Raw genomic sequence first — 20,158 nt, 5'->3', positions numbered from 1 at the left:
CTGAGCTAATTGGAAGAAAGAATATAAATATATGTATCAATATTCATTGAATGGACAGAGAAAATTGTGATTCAGGCAATTGCTTCAAGCAAAAAGACAGTATCAGTGCTCACCAGAAATATTGGGTTTTCCCAGCCTTACTTTTTCTTCAGACACACCTACTGCCTCAAACCACTTAGATGGATCTCTTCCAAGTACCATATTGAAGTTACTAATTTAATCTTATTATGCTTGTTTTAGGAAGACTTTCTCTCTTTAAGGAACAAATTGTATAGGTCATAATAACAAGGGCTACCCAAAAACTGTTTCTTTGAACTTTGCCTTTACTGGTCATTTGGAATGCACATACTTCTGAGCTTTATGAACTCAGAGGCTAATATTCCTCGCCCCCCCCCCCCACCCAAGGTTAATCTTTGATCAGGGAAATCTGTCAACATCCAGTTGCTTATTTTAAACTCTGTTCACCATAGAATAATATAATTATCTTAATCTGCAAATCATTGTAGTTATAGTCTTAAGAATGGTTACTAGCTTGGAAAATGCACATCGTTATTTGTAAATATTAAAACATTTCCTAAAAGACTGTTCCGTCACATCAGTAGTTTAATATGTTTTAGTTCTTGGCCCAATTTTTAAACTTCTAAGTGTTTCACTCACCATCTGAGGTGTGTGGCGAGCTAGGGGTGGGGGATATACAAGGGTGGGGCCAAATATATTTGAGTATGTCCATGTGTGTTTTGTGAACAGAATCTTTTTACTGGGGGTAATGAAAATTGACTTAGAAATAGAAGATGAAGAATTCTGTGAAATAAATTTCACACATTTACAACCAGGCCACGAAGTGTAAATAACTTTTACTCTGCATTACAAATTCATCATGATGTATGCTGAGGAAAGCCAATGGAAACCAACCCATGTTTTATCTGTATACATAAAGCCCTCTAGCAGATATTACAAACTAAACAACAATGTTGAATTCACACAAGTACATCCCTGGACACATACATTCCTCAGGGCTGAAAGGAAGGAAAGAGGCACACCTTAAAAAAAGTTGCATGAAAGTTTCAGAGATGTATCAGAGTAATAAGCGGTTAGAACACAGGATATAAACATAGCATTTTAAAAGTCTCTTCCAACTTTCACCCAAGCATCAGGATCTCTACCACATCCTGTACTAGGCATATTCTTTCTGTGTGACATGTACACTGGAGGTTTCTCCTACTGTGCTTCATGTCACACCTCAATAACACTGATTTATGTGACCTTATTCAATGAGGCTTTTACCCATCTTCCTTACTTATAAAAACAAAGCACACAAGCAAATAAATAAATAGCACTCACAATGAGTGAGGCACCAAAGCAAAGGGACCTAACATATAAAATAGTTATCAAATTCATATGTTGGAGAAATATTAACACACTGGAAACAGATCCTATAATTTTGGGACTACAGTGAAAAGTTTAAGAAATTTGTACTAGGAGCAGTATTAAGTATACCATCTTCTTGTTACATGGACGTGTCATTCCTAACAATAAAGCAGATCTGGTCTGTGTAATCATTTTCATATTCACAAGAAGGAGGGGAAATAGGCCCCCCCAAATATATTATTTCAATATTCCAAGGGATGTTTCCTTAATAGTATCTATTATAATTGTTATTGTGTAAAAAATAAGCAAAGTTTAAAAAATATAATAGGTTGTCTTACTGTACCTTAAATTATGTATTTTCTTTTAATGGACTAAAACAGAAGTATGAAATAAATAGGAGCCACTTTTGAGTCCTCCAAAAACTGTCAACTCAACTACACGTGGAGCAAAGAACTGATTTAAAAGACACCTATGCTCTGCTTATAGCTAATAAGAACATATAAAGGGATAACTCATATGCTCTACATCTTTCAATCTGCAGGAAAGAGTAAGATAAAGAGAGGAAGGAAGGAACGAAGGAAGGGAAGGGAAGGGAAGGGAAGGAGGGAGGGAAGGAGGGAGGGAGGAAGGGAGAGAGGAAGGAAGGAAGGAAGGAAGGAAGGAAGAAAAGAACTGTATAGCCCAAAGAGTGAACCTTATTGTACACTATGGATTACAGTTAACAATATAATTATACTGTTTCATCAGTTGTAACAAAGGTACTATAATAATGAAAAATGTTAACAATAGAGCAAATTGTGGAGTGGGGTGGGGGAGGTATATGTTAACTATACTTTTTGCATGGTTTCTATAAAGCTACCCCTGCTCTTATATAAAAAATTTCTATTTGAGGAGTTTCTATTTGGGTGATGGTGAAGTTTTGGTAATGGCTGGTGGTGATGGTAGCAAAATATTGTGAACATAATTAACAACACCAGATTATATATATATATATATTTTAAAGATTTATTTATTTATTTATTTATTTATTTCTCTCCCTTCCCCCACCCACCCCAATTGTCTGTTCTCTGTCTATTTGCTGTGTCATCTTTGTCCGCTTCTGTTGTTGTCAGAGGCACGGGAATCTGTGTTTCTTTTTGTTGCATCATCTCGTTGTGTCAGGTCTCCGTGTGTGCGGCGCCATTCCTGGGCAGGCTGCAGTTTCTTTCGCGCTGGGTGGCTCTCCTTAGGGGGTGCACTCCTTGCGCGTGGGGCTCCCCTATGCGGGGGGCACTCCTGCATGGCACCGCATTCCTTGTGTGCATCAGCACTGCGCATGGGCCAGCTCCACACGGGTCCAGGAGGCCCGGGGTTTGAACCGTGGACCTCCCATGTGGTAGACGGACGCCACCACTAGGCCAAGTCTGCCGTCCCTATATATATATATATATATATATTTTTTTTTTGTTGACTTTGTAATAATATTACATTAAAAATATATATATATGAGGTCCCATTGAACACTACCACCCCCACCCCACCTCTTATATTTTTTTCAACATTAATATTATTTTATTTTTTAAAGTGAAACACTTTCTCAATTTTTAAAAAAGCTACTTTGTGTACTATGTATGTACAAACCAACACTTTTCTTAAAGCAAAAATATATGTTGGTTAAACTGCTTAGAATTCTTTGAATGTGGTTAAAAAGGGAAATTTTAGGTTGCATATGCCACTAGAGTAAAATTTAAAAAATATTTATTCATCATCCATGTGGAATCTAAGCCCCCTCTCAATATAGAGGTGGAGTGGACATAAACATCCCAGGGTCCACAGGACGGAGGAATAAAGTATGGATTGGAGTGGACTTACTGATACTCTGCTATGGAAATATTGTGATTAGTAATGGAAGAAATTGTAGCACTGATATGGAGAAAGTGGCCACGGTAGCTGCTGAGGGTAGGGAGAGGGAAGAAGAGATATGATGTGGGGGCATTTTCAGGACTTGGAGTTGCCCTGGGTGGTACTGCAGGGACAGATGCTGGACATTGTATGTCCTGCCATGGTGGACTGGGGAAGAGTGTAAATTACAATGTAAGCCATTACCCATATGGTGCAGCAGTGCTCCAAAATGTATTCACCAAATGCAGTGAATGTGCCATAATGATGAAAGAGATTGTTGATGTGGGAGGAGTGAGGTGAGGGGGGTAAGGGGTATATGGGGACCTCTTACATTTTTTGAATGTAACATTTTAAAAAATAGAGAAATAAAATAAATGTTTTGTAAATAAATGAATTATGAATAAATAAGTGAAATAGTGCATTAGTGAGTTAATAATGATTCCAAAAATTCATTTTGTAAAGCTTGGTTCTATTAAGCACCACCATGTGATTCCCATGTGAAAAATAATTTGTGTGTGCCCAATTCATTGTATGCTCTCAAAACATTTTTGCTTTCTTCCTTTCAGAGACTAATAAACTGTCTTTCCTGTGAAAATAAAACAAAACAAAAAAGCAATAACATAGGACTGTACAACATGAATAGGAAACCCTAATGTAAAGCATGGATTATAGTTAATAGTACAATTATAATAATAATCTTTCCTCGATGTTAACAAATATACCACACTAATACAATACCTTAATAATAGGAGGTATATGGGAACTCTGCATTTCCTGCATGACTTTTCTGTAAAGCTATAAATTTATTAACATAGTTACCATATTAAATATATCAAGTGAGTTATTTTCAAAATATTTTAAATTAAAATAAGTCCATTACATGTTAACAGAAATCAAATATAGTTTTTGAAAAATAACTATTTTCAAAAAAATTCAATGAGAAGGGTTGCATTGTTTACATTTTTGAAAATCTCCTTAATGTCAGACTTAATACAAGTAGCTTGATTTTTTAATCTGCTTCTACATTTAATCTGTTATAATGTGTTGTTTTGGTTGAAATATATAAAGAAAATCTTGCCTCCCACAGATATGTTATTGAAAGAGTATGATTTTAAGAACCTTTTCCAGATAATTATGGATATTCTTCTTTAAGACAACACCAAAATTCAAAAAGTGAAAGGTTAGTTGCAATGTGAACTCTGATACCATATCAAAGATAAAAATCCACTGGTCTACCTTGCACTTTGGGCCTTTTACCCATACTTGATTTTGTAAAATCAAGCATTGATCATTTGGAAAAACTGTTTTACTGCATTACGCAGATCTTCCAAATGTTGGCAAACTTCATTATACAATATCCCAAAACAACCACTTTCATTAATAACTCCATGCATCTCACTTGAAAGTCCAAGTAATGAGAAGACTTTAAGATCAAGGTTGATCAAGGTGGCTGATGACAGTGTTGAAAATTTTGAATTTTTGCTTGAAAACTTTTATTTTATCATTGGCAACAAATGCTGTCAGTGACAGGCACACTTAGTTAATTTGTTATAACATACCTGCCACATCTGAATAAAAATGCTTCTTCATTTTAAAAAAATCAATGTGTTCTGCTTGCAACCCAAAAAATTGCACAAGTCCTTTTTCTCAATACAACCATCATACTTTAATATGTACCAAAAACGGTTTGAGTACTTCCCAACTCATCACATAGAATATTAAAAATACACATTTGGAAGTTGAGGTTTAAGCACATTAATCTTTATTCTTGCTTCATTAAGGACATTCTTAAATGAAATGCATATTGTTGTAGTAACTGTGAGGATATGATATTGATAAATAAGTTGAGCTAGGATAATTTGGTGCCACTGCCTTGATTCTTACTAAGGCGCCAACAGTTTTACTCACCATGCCTTTTACACCATCAGTGCAAATGTCAACAGAGTGAAAAAGTATTTAATACCTCAGTTTTTATGGAATTTTGACCCCAAATATCCACTGACCACGCTTTTTGACACTAGCATGTTATTTATGTTGTATTTAGTAGTATTTGTGACAGAGTTACATAATTTTAGACCAAAAAATTCCCCATGCAATATGTAGGTTTTAGAATATAAATTCAATAAACAAGGAATCTCAAATTCTGAATAAAATTATCAGACATGTTTACCTAGATTTTAACCTGAGGTCCAAGCTGTTGGATTGTGAAAAGAATAGACAATTCACTAAATATTAGTTCTGAGGGTACCAGTCCACATCTTACATATTCCAAGGTACATATTGGTGAATCAGGTTCATGACCACAAGACATGATTTTATCATGATAGTGTAGGCTAGAAACTTAACAAATTTAAGTAAAGATTAAGAAAGGAGATATGTTTGCTACAAAACTACTTAAAAATAACCAGCTCATTTGAAGCAAGTCAGATTTTTCTTCTGACAACCAGTAACAGTTTCCTTCTCTAACATAAACTAGCAAAGAAGAGCTTTGAACATGAAACTTTTTACGAAATGCAAAAATCATTACAATCTTAAAATATTGAAAAACTAAATGCTCTATAGTATTTATGGGTGAAATAATATGTGGATTGTTTTAAAGCAAATGCCAAACGATATATTTTTAAAAGGAGTTGAGAGAAGATGAAATAAGAACATCAAAATATTGACAATTGTTGAAGCTGGGAGTTCATTATATTATTTTACCTGGTATGTTTGAAAACTTCTATCATAAGTGTTAAAAATTTCTATGTACTTAAAAGAGATTATTTTATATTTTGCAAAGCAAAAATAAGATTCCTGGCTCATGTTCATTCAATAAATAAATAGTGGTTGAGCATGCTCTCTGCAAAAGCCACCTCTACTAGATGGCATCCAAAGATTTATGAAAGATGACTTTCACAATTCCAGTGAGCTCAGAGTCTTAATGACCACATATTGATTCCCTAAAATGGGTATGATGCTTCTACTATGACCACTCTAAGGGATACTTATGCTATTACAAAACAACTTGAAGCAACTGAATTACAAATCATTATGATGTCATTTTAAGGGAAAAATGGAAGAATGGTATTAGGAAAAAAAGGCAAAAATAGAAACTTAAAAAATAAGAAATGAGTCTTTCCTTGGTTTTCCTCTATAAAAGGAAACAAGAAAGAGATGTGAGTAAATATGGGCATGACCACATCATCTTTCCACCACAACCCATCATATTATTTCACCTCAGGACAGGAACCATCATGCCATCTTCTTTGAGTCAGATCTTTTCCTACTTACATAGGCAAAAATAACTAAGTAATACATACATTCCTTTTCCATAGTGAAAATTAAATATGTTAAGCATTTCATATTTTTTGAAATGACAAAAGACACATTTCCAAATGGATTACATTAGTTTACATTAATTCTCTGGCCCACCATATCCTTTCATCCACATATAAATATTGCCCATCCTAAAATAATAAACTTACTATTCAAACTAGTAAGGCTTCTCAGTTATTCAAGTGGTTTAATTATAATGCTGAGAAGTGAGAAATAAAAGTGAGGTCAAAAAAGAAATTATTGAGTTATTGGTTTCTAGCATATTTTCCTATATTCCAAATAAATTATCAATTTTTTCCTATTCAAACTTCCGATGAAATGTATAAAAGTGCAAAAGTTCTCAAAACTCATTCAATGAAGGTCTTTAAAAGCTGAGTAATCATATTAAATGATTTAAATTTTCTCTATTTTAATATCTAATATTTATTAATCTCTACGAGGACAGGGATTTTGGTTTTCTCCAGCAAAATATGCCAAGTGAACAGAAGAGGGCCTGGCACACAGTAGGCACTCCACTCAATAAATATTCCCTAAATGAATGACTGTTGAGGGAATTAAACTCACTGTCATTTGCTATAGTGGCTTATTACATACTCAAGAGTAAATTTTTCACATTTTTCTTTATAATGCAAATAAAATAAATAAGCCTAAAATTATCTGTTCTTGTCCTGCTAGGTAATAGGATGTTTCCAGGGAGCTAATCTGGCCAAACAAAAGGTGGTGACATGTTCCAGTGGCACCAAATCCATGCCCATATTTGGCAACTGAAATGACCTTTTAAAATCTGCACTTACAAAAATATAGATATTTCAGAGAAAAGAAGTAGATTAGAAAGAATAAAGAACCCACAATTTTATCGAGTTTTTCCTTGAACTTGCCACAAAAAAAGAAAAATCTCACTTAGCTGTCAAGATATCACAGCTTTAGCTTTCTAACCTTTAAAATGACTACTTTTTTACTTAACATGGAAAAACGAAACCTTCAAATGCAAGAGCCGCTGAGCATTTCCTGCCTGCCTGCCCTAGTCCAAGATTAACCTTGTCAGTTCTTAGGAAGACATATAAATCCCCCTTTAAAATGACTAATTCAGATGAAATGGTAACATGAAGCTGTAGTTTATAAGACGCCAGTTTCTACTTGTTACCAGATGTTACCATCACTTCAAAGTGTTAAATGCATCCATGTAAAGTTTCAGATATATTTGCATGTACAATATTTTCTGACTTCCGCTGTTACTGTGGAGACATGTTCCCATGGAAAAATTGTTGCCTCATCGTCTAATAAAATGTCCTTAAGTTTGCTAATACTCACGTCAAGATCCAAGTACTTTTTGTTAGTCTAATTCCTCCATGTAATTCTTGCAAGCACACATACACACTTCCAATTAATCCATTTCATTGGGAGTTTGTCCTAAATAGCCTGCTTTTTGGTACTTTTGATAAAATTTTTTTTTTTTTTTTTGGTATTTCAGAGAAAGGTCCAGCTGAAAGATCCAGATTTTTGACATGTACACTTTTGGAATTGCTTTTTTAGACATGTAATAATCTCCAGCTTTACAATATAGTTCAGCATTCCTTTGTCAGGTACAATTTCAACAATTCCATTTTACTGTCTGCTTTTAACCATATTCTCTGGTTAATTTCTTTGGTTATGTTTCCATTAAAATTTTATTAGCTTAATTTCAACATTTAAAAAAACCTCCAGAAAGTTTCATTCAGCAACAATGACTGCTATTTTCTACACATAATGGTCATTGTTAAGTTTGGCCTAACAGAGAATCATGAACACAATGTAGATTTATCCTTAAGATTGGCTGCAAAAATAGCAAGGGCTCATAAAACGTTATACGCCCTTACCATTTAAACATAGGAAAGTTGCTCCACCAATTTTATTTATTTATTTATTTCTGTTGAGAGTCCCCAATAAATTGCATTTCTTTGAGGATGGACTTGAATATTTGATAAACCTATCACTATACTGGTTGAAAATTCTAGACATTGGATTGTTAACTGACTTGTCTTTTACAGTATTCTATTTAGCAGTCTGTTACCTGGTACAGGTAGAAATGTCACTACAATGAATTCTGCCAGTAGTCAAAAAGGTTTTGTGACCTTCACTTGTTAAAAATTATATTCATATAAAAAATTCATCCCTATAGGAATAACCCTCTTCCCTCTCTCAATTTACCTCAGGGGTACTGTAACACAGAAATTGGCTAAAGCCATTAATAATGTTCCTTGTTTCTTTTTCCCTTCCCCTCCCTCACCCTTCTGTTTTTGCTGTCTGTGTACATTCACCATTTAATCTTCTGTATCTGTTTCTCTTTTCGTCTTCTCTCCTTATCTTTCTCTTCTAGAATTCACCGTTATTCCATCCTGGATACCTCTGATGTGAAGAGAAAGTCCTTGTCAACTGTGCCACCTCAGTTCCTGGTCTCTGCTGTGCTTCACCTTGACTCTCCCCTTTGTCTTTCTTTAGCTGCCTCATCACCTTGTTGCATGACACACTTGCATAGGCACTGGCTCACTATGTGGGCACTTGGCCTCCTGCGCAGGCACTTGGCACACCATGCGGGCACTGGCTCACAGAACAGGCATTGGCTTATCACGCAAGCACTTGTGCAGATACTAGGTTCACCATGCAGGTACTCAGCTCGCAGCACAGGCACTCGCGTGAGCAATCTGCTCGCTGCATGGGCACTCAGCTCGTCATGTGGGCACTGGCTTACCATGCAGGCACGGTTTCTCTTCTTCTTTTTCACCAGGAGTCCCCAGCGATCGAACCCGGGTCCTCCCATATGGTAGACGGAGACTCTATCACTTGAGCCACATCTGCTTCCCAACAAAAATTCTTTGGAGAGGAAAACTGTCCTAGGTTCACTAGCTGTGAGAAGTCACTGCATTTGAAGAGAATGACTTAAAAAAAACATTTCAATTTGTAGGAATGAAAAGATATTTGTGGCATCCTACATATAAAAACTTAGGTGATATGTCCACAAATATTATTTAGTTCTCATCTTCATATTAAACACAATACATGATATCAATTCTTAGCAATACAACACAAATATTGCAAGTATTTCATTAGCTTTGATTTCTTTCTATAAAAACATGATTTATAAAATGCCATAATCCATATAAATGATATTAGTGAAAATTTGTGAACAAATCTGTCATTATCTTAAAATTGTATATGAGGTAATAAATTGCTAGCTTTAGTAGTGAAACGGATCTTACGGGAAAAAAATGAGCATTTTATCACACTGAGTATTCACACAAAATCTAGAAAAAAGACATGAATGTTTATAATAGTTTAAGCTACACATAATCTAAACTCATTTCATAGCATAAAGTTTATCTTCTTTTCAAAATCATTTAAGTAATTGAATCTACATAATTTTACTTAAATGCCTGGAGTTCAAGTACTGTTCAGCCCTGAAAGAGAACTAATAGCATCTACACACTAAGTTTTATGTCCTGAATTAATCTGAATTTACTACATAAGTTAAACTATGACTTGTTTCTAGCCTTCTCTACCTAGTAGTTTAACATCAAGTTAGAATGACATTGCCTTACATTTCTAATCAAAACTTCTTACAGGGTCCAAATTATAAAACTGTTAAAAATCAACCTAAAGCAGTTATTAATTTGCTTACATTTACATCACGTTTTTTTTTTTGCTGTCTTTGTTCATTCACTGTATGGTTTTTAGTATCTGTTTCTCTTTTTGTCTTCTCTTCTTGTTTTTTCTCCTCTAGGATTCACCAGGATTCGATTCTGTGGACCCCTGATGTGGAGAGAGATTCCTTGTCACTTGTGACACCTCAGTTCCTGATTTCTACTGTGCTTTACCTTGACTCTCCCCTTCTCTCTCTTTTGTTGCGTCATCATCTTGCTGTGTGACTCACTTGTGTGGCCACTGGCTTGCCATGCTGGCACTCGGCTCGCCATGCGGGCACTCTGCTCGCTGCACAGACACACTTTTTTTTACCAGGCGGCCCCAGGGATCGAACCCAGATCCTCCTATATGGAGGCAGAAGCCCAATCACTTGAGCCACATCTTCTTCCCGAGAATGACTTTTAAAAAGTCTCTAACTGGCCTAATAATCACCAAATATGTGGGAAGAAAAAAATTGGGGTATTTGTTCACAATGATACCATTATATTCATTCTCCCTTAAATTGCACTTTTTCCATTACAGAATTGGTTTGGCTGCAGCTGTGCCTATTATTAAGCAAGGTTTGGTGTGGAAATGCAAGATACAAATCACTGATGAGTTTTGGTGGCAAATTTTACTTTGTTGAGAATACTATAACTATGAGCCCTATGCTATAACTTATGGAGGTTTTCATTTTAGAGAAGTAATTCTCTATAGGGTAGTACAATTGGACTGTGATGTTCAAATTCCTGCTAAGTCTATCCACGTAAACCTGTATTCATAATGTTGCAGGCCACTGGTGATATTTTATTAAAGCAATTAGAGCCAATTTAGATCATGAACATGATAAGGCAAAAAGAGCCAGAAGGATTTGTTTTGTGCTTCACACTATGAATCAGAAGAGTAGAAAAGCATTATCTTCAGAAATGAAGACAGACATGAAAGAATTCTCTAATATAATGTTTCTCCAATCTAAATTAAAAAGATGACATTTTCACTTCAGTTCTAATATAAATCTAATGAGATTGGCACTCCCCCTCTTTTCATTTTCTTTCATTTTTTTTTTCCACTTAATGGTAAGCGGACAAGTGTAATTTAAAGTAGGAGGTTTACCAGATTCTTTTAGTAATTTTTAAGATTTTACTTTGCAGAATCCGGTTCAAAGCATGAAAATGATCAAAAGATTTATTTATAAAAATTAATTATTCAGGAATAACAAACAAATGCAAAACCCCAATGCCTTAAACCCTATGCTTTAATAGCATACTCCATTTTGTTATTTTGGGAAATGAATTTATTTTAGAAAACAGAATAGGTAAATAGTACTTTCCTTCAGGTAGTCTTTTAAACAAAAATCTAATGGGTGGCTTTAAAAATTCCAGGAGTAACCCTTCAATTTTTAAAAGCTCAAAAACAGCAAGTGAACTGGAGAATGACCTTGAATGGAAGGTTCAATGCGGATCAGCAGAATATCCCTGTCTACATAAAATAACATGACTTTAAAATGCTGTTTGACCTAATGTAAGGGGGAAATGGAAAGGAGAAATGAGTTTATATGGCTACGAGTCTCTAAAAAAGAGTCTGGAGGCTGTCAGAAGGATTGCCCTTATGCACAACTGAGCAGAGTCTAAGAGACAGATAAAGTAGATACAACCCCCAGGTATTGGTTCCTTTTAGGGCTAAAGAGGCCCATGGGTGCTATGGTCATGGCAGATGGGGTTTACTGCCATGTCAGATGGCCCTTCTTTGGAGCTGGTGTTTATGCGTGATGAATCTGGACTCATATGGGACCTCTCTTCTTAAGACTTTCATGCTACTGTGCTGGAGTTGTAGTTGGTGTCGGGGTTTAAGATATATTTAGGGGATCTGAATCTCTGGACTGACAATATGATAGCCAGGCCCTGAGCCTCAACAGACTCCAGCACCTACAATCTGATTTATTGGACTCACCTCACTCAGCTAAGATGGAGTTGAAGAAGGACAACCACCACAACATGGAGCCTAGAGTGCCTACAACTGAAAGCGAGAGGATTGCATCCAGTATCCATGAGGAATCTGAGCCTCCTCTTGACATAGAGGTGCAACGGACACAACCAATCCAATGTCCACGAGAAAAGGTGGCATTGGAGTGGGAAAAGTGGACATGGTGGCTAATGGGTATGGGGAATGGCAGGAAGAGACGAGATGTGGAGGCGTCTTAGGGACTTGGAGCTGCCCTGGATGGTGCTTCAGGGGCAATCACCGGACATTGTAAATCCTCACAGGGCCCACTGGATGGAATGGGGGAGAGTATGGGCCATGATGTGGACCATTGACCATGAGGTGCAGAGGTGCCCAGAGACGTAATTACCAAATGCAATGGATGTGTCATGATGATGGGAATGAGTGTTGCTGGGGGGGGAGTGGTGGGGTGGGGATGGTGGGGTTGAAGGGGTCCTCATATATTTTTTTTAATGTAATATTTTTACAAAATCAATTAAAAAAAAAAACAGCAAGTGATCTGGAATTTGAAAGCTATATACCTACATCAAGAATGTGATGTGCCATTCTGTTTTTTATCTTTTTAAAAAAATTACTTTATTGAAGTATATCACTCATACATAAACAATAGGTGCATAATAGTTATGAACTTACAAAACTAACATATAATTTCATACAGAAATCTCATAACTCACCCTACCACCTAACTTGTATTGTTGTTAAACCTTTATAACTAATGATTAAAGAGCATTGTCAAAACATTACTACTAACCAAAGTGTTTTCCCCAAAACAACCCAATTATTACTATCTTTATATGGTTTGCATATGAGCATACATAAACAATTAAGTGTACAATAAAAGTTGTGAACTTACAAAGTGAATATGCAAAACATCATGTAGGGGCCCCATACATCAACCCTTCACCAACAACTTGCATTGTCCTGAGATTTTTGTTACAAATTATGAAGGAATATTCTCAAAATCTTAATACTAATCATAGTCCTTATGTAACATTTGGTGTTTTTCCCCCCCAACCACTCTATTATTATTTTTTAAATATATTTTTTATGACAGAAGTTGTATACTTATAAAACAACCATGCACTTGTGCAGAATTCCCAAACAACACCCCTCCATCAGCACACCACAATGGGGTGGAACATTCACTACAGATAAGATAATATTATCTGTGGGAAGCAGACTTGGCCCATTGGATAGGGCATCCACCTATCACATGGGAGGTCCATGATTCAAACCCAGGGCTCCTTTACCTGTGTGGAGCTGGCCCATGCACAGTGCTGATGCGCGTAAGGAGTACCCTGACACGCAGGGGTGTCCCCGCATAGGGGAGCCCCACGCACAAGGAGTGCGCCCTGTAAGGAGAGCCGCCCAGCACGAAAGAAAGTGCAGCCTGCCCAGGAGTGGCGCTGCACACCTGGAGAGCTGACACAACAAGATGACCTAACAAAAAGAAACACAGATTCCTGGTGCCACTGGTAAGAACAGAAGCGATCACAGAAGAACACACAGCGAATGGACACAGAGAGCAGACAACTGGGAAGGGGGTGGGGAAGGGGAGAGAAATAAATAAAAAATAAATCTTTAAAAAAAATATTATCTGATTGTTACCAAGGCCATAGCATACATTTGGTTCACATTTTCCATACTGCCGCATTATTAACACAGCACATCTTTTGCATAGATGTGAGATTATATTTTTACTGCTAACTACAGTCCATAGGTCACTCCAGCTGTATTTTCTCCAGTCTTCTCACATTCCAACGCCCTGCTGTAGTGATGTACATTTGCCCTAGGTAACAAAGTGTAGGCATGCAGCAACAGCTCTTTCTAAAATGGCCGATAACACCAAATGGCGTCGGCTCGCGCTGCCTTTCCGCGTGCGCCAAACTGAAGTCTTCCTCTTCCCCTGGTAACAAGAATCCAACAGCCTATCAACATCGCCATCATGCCGCAGCCTATAAAGATTCACCACGCCGCACCAACCCCCTCTCCCTGTCCATATAAGCTGTAGCACTGCCACGAGCCTGCTTCTCCAGAGTTGTCGCTGTGTGTGAAAGTCTCTTCGCATCCTTACCTGCTCGGCTCCTCTTCTGGGCCCTCTTCAGCCACGGTAACCTCAGCACAGCGGTGCGCCCTCTCCGGTCCGGCTCCTACCGACCCTCTCCACGCACCCTCTGTCTCCCCCACTCCAGCGGGGTCGAGCGGGCGGCATAAGTGGCTGAGCAGGAAGTAGGCAGCAATGGTAAGGTATGTTGAGAGAGCAAACCCATTAGCCCCCCCCCCCCCCCGCAAGACCCTGAGGAAAGGAGCAAGCCCAGGAAAACAGCAACAACAAAGGACTCTCTTGCATCTGTACCATCAACCACAATTCTCATCCACCTCTTGGTTTACCATGCTATTCAGCTCTTAGGTTATTCTCTAGCATTCTGTCAATTGGCATGTACATACCTAGACTTCCATTTTCAGCCACATCCCCATTTATAAACTAGCTGTTACTCACTAAGTGTTACCTCCACTCTATAATTTCCCACTTTTTCAATAAAGCTAATTAAAACTTCTACATACATTAAACATCAGTAGTCCATCTCAGTCTTCCTCTTATCTCCTTTAAGAATCTACCACTTAAGAGGTCCTGAAGGTATTTTCACAATAATTTCTTCTAGAAGTGTTATGATTCTTGCTTTTATTTTTAGGTTTTTGATCCATTTTGAGTTAATTTTTGGATAAGGTGTGAGATAAGGGTCCTCTTTCCCTCTTTCGACTGTGAATATCCCGTTCTTTCAGCCCCATTTGTTTAATGGACTGTTCTGCCTGAGCTGTGTGGGTGTGAGAAGCTAGTCAAAAATCACTTGACCATACAAGTGAGGGTCTGTTTCTGAACCATCAATTTGGTTCCATTGGTCTATATATTGGTCCATCTCTCTTTATGACAGTAACACACTGTTTTTATCACTATAGCGAGGTGATATGATTTGAAGTCTGGAGATCAGGGTTCACTTTACTTTTTATAAAGTTTCTGGCTATTCAGGAACCCTTACCCTTCCAAATATTTGATGATTGTGTTTTCAATTTTTTTTAAATGCTGGTGGAATTTTTATTGCAATTGCATTGAATCTGTATGTCAATTTGAGAAGGATTGACATCTTAATGATCTTTAGTCTTCCAATCCATAAAAATGGAATGTTCTTCTAGTTATTTAGGCCTGTTATGATTTCTTTTAACATTGAATTGCAGTTTTATGAATACAAGTGCTTTACATCATTGGTTAAGTTTATTCCTGACAATTTGAGTTTTATCTCTCATATTTAATTTAATTTTTTAAAATTCATTTTTAAAATTATCTTTTTAAAAAGTTAATAGATCACAAAAAAAATTACATTAAAAAACATGAGTTTCCCATATACCCCAATCCCCACTCCCATCTCATCATTTTTTTAATTGTATTTTTAAATTGTATTTTTTTAAAAATACATAGATCACAAAAAATGTCACATTAAAAAATACAAGATGTTCCCATATATCCCCGCCCACCCCACATCTCCCACATCAACAACCTCTTTCATCATTGTGGCACATTCACTGCATTTGGTGAATACATTCTGGAGCACTGTTGCACCACATAGATAACAGATTACACTGTAGTTTACACTCTCCCCCAGTATATTCAGTGGGTTATTGCAGGATATATAATGTTCAGCATCTGTCCATACATTATCATTAGGGACAACTCAAAATCCCAAAAATGGCCCTGTATACCCCACCACCACCACTCCCCACTCCTCCCACACCAACAAACACCTGCATCATTATGGCACACTCATTGCACTCAGTGAACACATTTGGGAGCACTGCTGCACCACACAGATAATAGTTAACCCTGTAGTTCACACTCTCCCCCAGTACATTCAGTAGGTTATGGCAGGATATATAAAGTCTAGCACGTGAACCTGCAATATCATTTGGGACAACTCCAAGTTCCAAAAAAGCCCCCACATCACATCTCTTCTTCCCTCTCCCTGCTCTCAGCAACTACTTTGCCAACTTTCTCCACATCAATGCTACAATTTCTTCCATTACTAGTCACAATACTTCTGTAGTAGAATACCAGTAAGTCCACTCTCATCCATATTTTATTCCTCCATCTTGTGAACCCTGGGATGGTGATGCCCACTTCACCTCTCTATAGAGAGGGGGCTTAGTTCTCACATCCCATATTTTATTTTCACCATTCTTTGGCACTTTTAGTTATGTTTATTGATATAATCATCATTTCTTGACTCTCTTTCAGGTCTCTCTTTCCTGTCTTTTCTTTTCAGGCACTCATACCCCCTTCAGTATTTCCTAAAAATCTGTTCTTTTGCTTTGAAATTCTCCCAGTTTCTGTTTATCTGTGAATATCCAAATCTTGCCCTCATTTTTGAAAGACAGTTGTTGGATGTAAGATTTTTGACTGGAATTATTTCTTTTGTAGTATCTTAAATATATCAGACCACTGTCTTCTTGCCTCCATGGTTTCTGCTGAGAAATCAGCACTTAATCTTATTGGGTATCCCTTAGATGTTATACATTCCTTTTTTCTCTTGTTGTTTTCTGAATTCTCTCTATCTTTGTCATCTGACATTTTGATGAGTATGGGTCTCAGAGTTGTTCTATTCAGATTTTTTTGGATGGGAGTATGTTGTGCTTCTTGGACATGGATATTTACATCCTTCAATAGATAGGGAAATTTTCTACAATTATTTTATCAAATATTCCTTCTGTTCCCTTTCCCTTGTCTTCCCCTTTCGGGACACCCATCATATGTATGTTTTCATGCATTTTGCTGTCATTTAGTTCCCTGAGACCTTTTTCAATGTTTTCTCTTCTCCTCTTCATCTGTTCTTTTGAATGTTCATCTTCAGAGGTCATTTCTTCAAGCTCACCAATCCTTCTTCTGCCTCCTCAAATCTGCTATTATATGATTCTAAGGTTTTTAAAATTTCATTTCCTGCATGTTTCGTTCCAATAAGATCTATTTTTCTATGTATGTTTTCAAATTCTTCTTTGTGCTCATCCAATGTCTTCTTTTTTTTTCCTAAAGATTTATTCATTTCTCTCCCCTCCACCCCCCTGCCCCAGTTGTCTGTTCTCTGTGTCTATTTGCTGTGTCTTCTTCTTTGTCCACTTTAGTTGTTGTCAGTGGCACGGGAATCTGTGTTTCTTTTTGTTGCGTCATCTTGTTGTGTCAGCTCTCCGTGTGTGCGGCACCATTCCTGGTCAGGCTGCACTTCTTTTGCGCTGGGCAGTTCTCCTTACAGGGCGCACTCCTTGTGCCTAGGGTTCCCCTACGCAGGGGACACCCCTGCATGGCAGGGCACTCCTTGCGTGCATCAGCACTGCACATGGGTCAGTTCCACACAGGTCAAAGAGGCCCAGGGTTTGAACCACGGACCTCCCATGTGGTAGACAGATGCCCTAACCACTGGGCCAAGTCCGCTTCCCCCAACGTTTTCTTAATATCCTTAATCTCTTTAGACATCTCATTTAATTTACTAAGGAGCTTTGTTTGAACATCTATGATCAGTTGTCTCAACTCCTTTGTCATTTCAAGGCTTATCTTGTTCCTCTAACTGGGCCATACCTTCCTGTTTCTTGGTGTGGATTGTAATGTTTTGTTGGTACCTTGGCATCTGGCTTACTAGAGCGTTCATTCTGGGTGCTGTTTTTCCCTTTAGTTTAAGACTTCCTGCCTTTTCTCCCATGCTGGTTGTGCACTAGGAGCCAAGGTTGCAATTGGTGCTATAAGCTGTGGAAGCTCAAGCTTCTCTCATTGCCCCAGGGATCAATGAATTATTTCCCAACTTACTCCTTTGCCAGGGGTAGGGACAGTCACAGCAGTGTGCAATAATCCAATTTGTGCAGGCCTAGACCATAGTTGCATAGAAAGTCTGATGAAGTTTCACGCCCCTTTCTCCCCTGCCAGGTGCGTGGATGGAGCTTCAGGTGTGGGCAGCAATCTATGCAGTGTGGGTCAAAGATGACTGATGTTGCCCCAGGAGACTTCCGGTTTTCAGTCGTTCCATTGAAATGTATTTGTGGTTACCTGGATAGGCTGATGCAGGGCCCACCGTCCTCCTCCCTGCCAGAGGTAGGGCTGAGGCCTATTCTAGGACTGTGGGTTGATCTCAGTGAAAGAAACTGGTTCCTACCATCTCTGTGATATTCCGTCAGCCAGGCTTACCCTGAGGCTGGGGGTGGAGTCAAAATGGCGGCCACTGGCTTCTTTCAGACTTGGTCAGATTCATATTCCAGCTGTTCCCACAGTTATATCTTAGCCAGCCGAGTCTACAGATCAGTAGCTGAAATCGGCAATCAACCATCTCCTCCCATTTTTGGGGAATGGAAATTCCAATTCCAGCCACAGAATAGCTCCTGGGGCAGCTCGTGCTGCCAGAGTAAAATAATCACTTCCCTCTGTGGCTTGGCCAGTAATTTCTCAGAGAGACTGGCACAGTTCCCTGCAGCTTCCCCCCTTTTGGAGGTAGGGTTGGGGCCTAGGCTAGAGCTGCAATCTGATCTGGATGGAAAGAAGCCAGTCCCCACCCACTGGAATTTTCATTCTGTCCTGCTTCCCCTTGTGCCAGGCGTGGAGTTAAGATAGTGGCTCCCAGGCTCTTTCTGACTTGGACAGGCTCAAACGTTAGCTGTTCTAAGGATTATACTGTAGCCCGCTGAATTTACGCATCAGTAGCTGAACTGGGTGCCCAATCCTCTCTTCCTCCCCGTTTTGGGAACTGGAGCTTTCAATTCCAGCCACTGAACAGCTCCTGTGTTGGCTTGTCCCTCCAGTGGAGCATGGGCACTAGCCTCTGGGGAGTGGAGCGCTCTACTTATGAGTCTTCTCTGCAAATGGGCAGTTTCCTCCTTCCATTCCTTCAAAGATTTGCAGGATGCTCTTCTGGCCTCCTGGAGCCCCTGAACAGGTGCTTCAGCTAGCTCCAGATAGCTCTGGGTATTTACTAACTGCCCTGTAGTAGAACCTGACTTTAGGAGCTCCTTAATCCACCACCATCTTACTGGTTGTCTGTCATTCATTTTTTATAAAAAGCTTCAATTTTTATATTAAAAAGTTATCCCAGTTATATGTGAATAGAAACTTCTAATTAAAATTCATTCAGTGATCCAAAATCATAAAATATACACTTCTTAAATTGAGACTGTTAGTTTATAGAAATAAATTGTCTTTAATGGAATTTCCATTTAAACTTTTTTTTGTCTTTATTTTTTTAATGTTACATTAAAAAAATATGAGGACCCCATATACTCCCCAGCCCCCTCACCCCATTCCTCCCCCCATAACAACAATCTCCTCCATCATCATGAGACATTCATTGTACTTGGTGTATACATTTCTGAGCATCACTGCACCTCATGGTCAATGGTCCCCACCATAGCCCACACTCTCCCACAGTCCACCCAGTGGGCCATGGGAGGACATACAACGTCCAGTCACTGTCCCTGCTGCACCACCCAGGACAACTCCAACCCCCAAAAATGCCCCCACATCACATCTCTTCCTCCCACTCCCTACCCCCAGCAGCCACCATGGCCACCTTCTCCACACCAATGCCACATTTTCTTCAATTACTAATCACAATAGTTTATGAATAGAACATCAGTAAGCCCACTCTAATCCATACTCTACTCTATTCCGTTTAAACTTTATCAGTATTACAGATGTAAACTTAAAAATCTAATTCATGTGATTTCTATCAAAATCTCCACCCAGGGCTTTTGGTAGACTTAGGCAAGTTTATTATAAAATTTATATGTAAAGTAACTGAGTGTAAACTAGCTAAATAATATTGAGGGAAGCGGATGTGGTTCAAGTGAAAGAGCTTCCACCTTATATATGGGAGGACCTGGGTTTGTTTCCTGGGGCCTCATGGTGAAA

At 38.2% G+C, this 20,158-nt stretch overlaps 1 protein-coding gene across 5 annotated transcripts in view; it reads right to left on the bottom strand.

The window, feature by feature from the left end:
* Positions 1 to 20,158, bottom strand: part of PLS3 (plastin 3) — a 115,873-nt gene that overhangs the window by 79,920 nt on the left and 15,795 nt on the right. For 2 of the 5 annotated variants that reach the window (XM_058291813.2, XM_058291816.2), the window contains one exon: positions 14,300 to 14,443. The exons of 2 other annotated variants lie outside the window; for them this stretch is intronic. The gene's annotated coding sequence lies outside the window, so the exon portion shown is untranslated. Of the gene's footprint in view, positions 1 to 9,295; positions 9,483 to 14,299; positions 14,444 to 20,158 lie in introns of those variants that run through there. One more of the 5 variants, XM_058291818.2, reaches the window with a different exon arrangement.

The sequence above is a fragment of the Dasypus novemcinctus genome, chromosome X (genome assembly GCF_030445035.2).
Source record: "Dasypus novemcinctus isolate mDasNov1 chromosome X, mDasNov1.1.hap2, whole genome shotgun sequence".
Lineage (NCBI taxonomy): Eukaryota > Metazoa > Chordata > Mammalia > Cingulata > Dasypodidae > Dasypus > Dasypus novemcinctus.
Note: the sequence above shows the minus strand (reverse complement) of the source record. Positions and strands in the feature narration are given on the sequence as shown.